At 47.8% G+C, this 5,927-nt stretch overlaps 1 long non-coding RNA gene across 1 annotated transcript; it reads right to left on the bottom strand.

Annotated features, from left to right (window-relative positions):
• Positions 1–487: 487 nt before the first annotated feature.
• On the bottom strand, positions 488–5,684 carry LOC123520946. Its single transcript, XR_006679455.1, has 2 exons — positions 4,715–5,684; positions 488–3,562 (listed from the first exon to the last, which is right to left on the bottom strand). It is a non-coding gene; the product is annotated as an uncharacterized LOC123520946 (long non-coding RNA).
• Between the last annotated feature and the right edge of the window lie 243 nt (positions 5,685–5,927).

The raw sequence follows: 5,927 nt of genomic DNA, 5'->3' as shown, positions 1-5,927 counted from the left end.
GAGACAATGGCCACTGGTCTCTGGACTCTCCTTTGATGTGTCTGTTGGAATGTTCCTCTGTATCTGAAAGGGGGCCCTGGTGGTGCTGTGGGTTAGCCACTGTTATATCAGCAGTTCAAACCCACCAACCACTCCCAGGGAGGTGAGGCTGTGTGTTCCTGCGAAAATTTGCAGCCTCAGACACACACTCTCAGGAGCAGTTCTACTCTATCCTGTAGAGCAGTGGTTCTCAACCTTCCTCATGCCGCGAGCCATTCACACAGTTCCTCATGTTGTGGTGATCCCCCCAGCCATAACATGATTTTCATTGCTACTTCATAACTATCATTTTGCTACTGTTATGAATTGGGCAACCCCTGTGAAAGGGTCGTTTGACCCCCAAAGGGGTCACCACCCATAGGTTAAGAACCACTGCTATAGAGCTACTGTACAGAATCAACTCAATGGTAGTGGGTTTATATCTGAAATAACCACTGATCAGTTTTGGTTGTTATTTATCACTCCAGTTTATTAAATAAATGAAACAAGGTATACATCACATATCCCAATTATTTAAATAAAGAGTTCCACATATAAAGGCTTATGAAAAATGTATACTCTACATAACATGTACTATCGCAAGCATATGAATAAATATGGAGTACAGGAGGCATTTTTTACATACACAGATCAGCAACGTTCAGTATCAATGGTTACACAAACCCATAAGCAAACAATAAAACCATTCACTCCAATGTGAGCATAAAAACAAAAAACCATATTTAAGCCATATCCAAAAAGGAGAAAAAGAATAAATTTATACTCACACCCCTGAAAATAAGAGAATCAATTCTCCTCATGCTAGCAAGTCATTTCTTTATTCAACATCCCCAGAATTGTACATGCTCCTCTGGGAAGCAGAAAAACAAAAGCAGGTACGATTGTTCTAGATAATAAGTCTGAAAAATATTTCTCAACCAAATCTAAGGAAATGCTTTCTTTTGGTCTTAGTGATGAACATATTGAAGCCTGGCACTCACTTTTACCTGGTCTTTCAATTAGCTTGTTTCTAATGGTTTAGAAATTACACACTAAAAAAAGAAAAATTGAAATGATTCCTACATTCAAACAAAGAAAGGTTCATGAACAGCTCTTTAAACTCCAAGAACTCACAAACGAAAGCCTCTTTCTACACAGCCTTGCACTGACTGGTCTGTGGAATGTTTGGTTAGGGAACCAACTCTCCCAGGTCAGAACCCGGGCCCCGTGGGTGAGACTGGCAGCCTGGGTGAGCTCTGCTCTCGGGTGTCGTGAGACTCTGCCCCGTGGCCACTTCTGACAGGACAGGAAGGCTGGAACCCGGACTCTCCACCCTCATCTCCCAGCAATGAACATGCCTCTGCCACCCCACCCCGCTTCTGTTTTCCTTCCCCTTTTAAATGGCTTTATCTCAGCTCTGACGGAGAAAGTAAGAATTCTTTTTCATAGGAAGCATAGAGAAGGCCAGGTGGACCTGGCTGTGAGGAACACGGCCTGGTCTCCAAAGCTCGGATTCCTCCTATTCTGCCTTCATGGAGGAGGGAACATCAGAAACCAGCAATGCACCCTGCATGTGCTGTAGAAAGTAGCCCTGCTGGCAAAGTGGGCTACATGTTGAGCTATGAACTGAAAGGTCAGTGGTTCCATGTCACCAGCCGCTCTGCAGGAGAAAGATGAGGCTTTCTGCTCTCCATCAGTTTAACAGCCTCGGAATCCCACAGAGGCAGTTCTGCCCTGTCCTACAGGGTCAGCATGTGGGGATCAACACCATGGCAGGGTCTGGCTTTTCCTTTTGAGATGCTGTAGCAGTGCTCTGCTACACATGCCACAGGCAGGGCACAGTTCATGTTATTCTCAGAGGGTAGCGCTGAAGGTAGCCAAGGGTCTTGGCTGCCTTGGGGCCGTCTTCTACGAGGATCAAGATCACAGGGGTCTCAGGCCACAGCTAAAACCCAAGCCAGTTGCCATCAACTCACGGTGACCCTGAGCGTGTCAGAGTAGAACTGTGCTCCACAGGATTTTCAATGGACAGTTTTTCGGAAGTGGAGATGCCAGGCCTTTTTCCCAAGGTACCCCTGGGTAGACCCAAGCCACCAACCTACTGGATAGCAGTAAGCGCAATACACTGTTATGACCCAGCTGCTCTGGGGGTTTCAGAGTCCCTTTTCAATCTGAAGACAAGAAAGCAGGCCAAGATCTCCTCTAGCTGGCCCTGCCCAGGAGCCACAGCCATGACACATGAGTGATTCCAGCAGGGACACTGACAGAGGCTCAAGAAGAGAGGACACGGAATAGGGATGGCCGCGCTAGGACAAGTTGGTGGGAACTGTGATGTGCAATACATGTAGCAGTCAATGCCTTTAGAAGACAGAATGAAAGAGACCTGTCATGAGGTGACTAGGATCTCAATCCACACTTCCCATCTAAACTAAGTCAAAGACAGGATGCAGTTTATGTAACATGACGTGGTCTAAAGTAAACACGGAAAAGGTGGAGAAATGAACGCTCTCATTCACTGGCCACATTTGGATAGGCAATGCACATGACCATCTCCATGTACCCTGCACTCTCTTGAACCAGGCTTCTCAGAAAGGGCCACCCTTGTGGTTCCGGCGAGGAAGCCTGGGACTGCGACTCTTGTGTACATGCTGCTTCTGGAAGGGGCACAGACGTGGGTGGCGTGATGTAAAGGCGTTCACACATGACATTAGCTGTGTTAACATCAGAAAAGGGGCAGCACAGCTACTGCGTCCTCCATTCCAGGGCTTCAGCCCCAGCACCCAGGGAGGGAAACCGACGCAAAAGAGCCAATAAGCATTGCTGAGACTCAGAGAAGGAACCACCACCACTACCTACGGCAAAACACATCCCGGCTGAAAACACCTGCTGGGCTTGTGCGCCAAGTCACACAATTGAGTTTACATCTTAATACTCGGTAACAATTCCTCACAAAGGCCAAGTCTGCAAAGGCTTAAAACACTTATTATAAGTGAGAGATCCTGCCGAAATAGGAAATTAAAACCCAGTGCAATATTCCAAAGATGGATGGGTTTCTGGTATTGTCCATACGGCTCTTGGAAGGCCCTGTGCCCCGTGTGATGTTTCTTCAGACAGGCAGGAACGGGAAGGCCTGTGGGGGCGCCCAGCTCACACCGGAGTCTCCACCAAGTGCTGAGATGCACCAGGAGCTCCACTCCTTGGAACAAACTGTCCCCGGCACCAGATTGTCTTGGGAGATTTCTTAGCAGGAACATGCACTTCAAATGTCACCTTGGCTGTGAACGGCACTTCAATGGGAAGGAAGAGTGTTTGGATGTGGCAGTTTGTTAGTAAACATTGGATGAGGCCTGGCAATTCCAGTGGGACTCCTCCGTTGCCCTCTGCTGATCACTCCAGGGATCTGGGATGACCTTAGCCGTAAGGAGGGCAGGAAGCAGGAAGCTGCACTGCGAGTAGGGGAAGCGAGCATTTGCAGAGGGAAGCTTGTGCCGGCTGGGGCTTGTCACAAGTCCAACTTCTTCAACTGCTCATACGTCACGAAGAACTGCAGTTACCGGTTAAGGCCGACAACGAAAACGCCATTGTAACAACCCCAACATGCAAAAGCAGGGCCACAGGGAGCCATGTTTGAGCCCGAGGCATGACCATGGTCAAAGACAAGGGCAATGTATGGCCAGTCTCCCCGCCTACGGCCAGGCAGCTTACAATAGACATCTCAGAGGCGAGGTCTCAAAATCAGCCAGGACCTGCTCCAGGAGGGAGCCCTGCTGGCACTGGCGCTGAAGCAGTGGACTGCGAGCCTCAGGGTGGTGGTACAAAGCCTCCAGCCACTCCTCGAGAGAAAACGAAGCTCTCTGCTCCACAAGATTTACCACCTCGGATGACAGCCCAACACGGGCCTCGACAAGCTGCAGCACTCGCCCACGTGGCAGTGCTTTGGAGCGTTCTGTGAATTGAACACTCAATTTGTAGAAGGCTATGGGGGACAGTGGGAACCCAAAATCCATCTGCAGAATAGCCAAACCAAGCATCTGGCAGATCCCCTCTAGCCACAGGCGAGGGACAGCTTTATTGTCAGACAGAGATTATTGTAAACTGATACCTTTCCCTTCATCGTATTTGGATTTTGTTATTGTCAACTTTGGATCCCACAGACTGGTGTGCTTCTTCGATGCGGGCTTAGTTGACAGCTCACTTAGAGGGCTGCTTGTTTGAATACAAGCCTTTAAGATCCCAGACACTCTTCCAATTGATAGTCGAACACCATCTGCTTTCTTCACCACAGTTTGCTGCAGCACCCTTCTCTTCAGTGATCTCTTCATGAGGGCGAGTATGGAGCAGAGCAATGTTATAAGAACTAATGAGAGTAGAAAGCCTCATCCCTCTCCTACAGAGTGGCTAGCGGTTTCAGACAGCTGCTCTTGCAGGCAGCAGCCGGCGCATAACCCAGTATGGCACCAGGGCTCCCCAGCACCTAAAATAGTTGAAAAGCATTTGGGGTAGCCCAATTTTCCAGTGGAAAGAGTCATAGTGTCTAGCATAGAGACTCTATATCTCCTGAAAGAGGTTAAGCAGATATTTCATATAACCAGAACTAAAAAAAAAAATTCTAAATTATAGTTAATAACATGGCAATTCATAAAACATCATATTCTTGTGACAACATCTTTTTTCACCCCAGACCAGCAAAGGATACAATGATATTCCAAGGGCCAAGCCTCAACCAGTTTGGCCAAAATCCTTTATATAGAGCAAAAAAGCCTTCATTCTTCCATGTCTGTTATGAGAAAGAAAGAGTTAACTCCACTTTCCAATGATATCATCAAATTCACTAACAATTAGAGGGCTAAAATAAAACTACCACACAACCCAGTGACCCCAATCATAAGTACACACTCAAAATGACTGGAATGGGGGAAGCAGAAGGACCCCGATGTCCACTGCAGGCCCGCTCAGGACAGTCAGGGGAGGAGACGCCACGTGTCCCACCACGAAAGCACGGTCAGCCAGACATGGTGCCGAGAGCGAGGGGATTCCCGATTCAGGCTCCACGTGGAGAACCCTTGAAAACACTGTACTTGAGTCAAAGGAGTCAGGCAGAAAAGGACAAATGCAACGTGACCCACGCACACACAGTATCGAGCACAGTTACCAGGAACAGGAGGGGAGGGACAGGGGCACCGAGTTTCTCCTAACAGTGATGGCAAAGCTCAGAAAGCGATGGCAGTGATGGCCACACGGCCATCAACAATGAGCGCGGCCGCTGTCATTCAACTGTCTGTGGAAAAAATTAATCAGCAAATCTTTTGCCAGGAATATTCTTGTCACAACAGGAAAATCCAGAAAACCAAAAACCGAGCCATTCTTCTTCCAAAGAAATTCCTGTTTGGAAGGACTTGCCTAGGGTATCATTTGGCCTCTGTATCTTTTTGTTTTTTTAAAGGACTACGTATGGCTCCCTGTCCAACACGGCCACCCAGAGGATGAAGGGGCTTCCTTCATCGTTTTGTGGGAAAACGCCAGGATCCTTCCATTTCATTTTTCCATGAACCGTCTGAAGTCCTGTAGGTGAGCAGTAGTTGAATGAATGTGAACATAAGGTTGATTCCAATCCCTATGCCATCTAGACCAGGGGTCCTCAAACTTTTTAAACAGGGGGCCAGTTCACTGTCCCTCAGACCCGTTGGAAGGCCAGACTATAGTTAAAAAAAACCCAAAAAACTAAGAACAAATTCCTATGCACACTGCACGTATCTTATTTTGAAGTGAAAAACAAACGGGGCAAAAACACCCGGCGGGCCGGATAAATGTCCTCGGCGGGCGCATGTGGCCCGCGGGCCTTATTTGAGGAGGCCTGATCTATACTCAAATGCAAGGATAAGTAAACAAACATTGCTACAACGATTGTG

Source organism: Echinops telfairi, unplaced genomic scaffold (genome assembly GCF_000313985.2).
Source record: "Echinops telfairi isolate 266 unplaced genomic scaffold, ASM31398v2 ScPeMD7_7467;HRSCAF=8505_1, whole genome shotgun sequence".
Lineage (NCBI taxonomy): Eukaryota > Metazoa > Chordata > Mammalia > Afrosoricida > Tenrecidae > Echinops > Echinops telfairi.
Note: the sequence above shows the minus strand (reverse complement) of the source record. Positions and strands in the feature narration are given on the sequence as shown.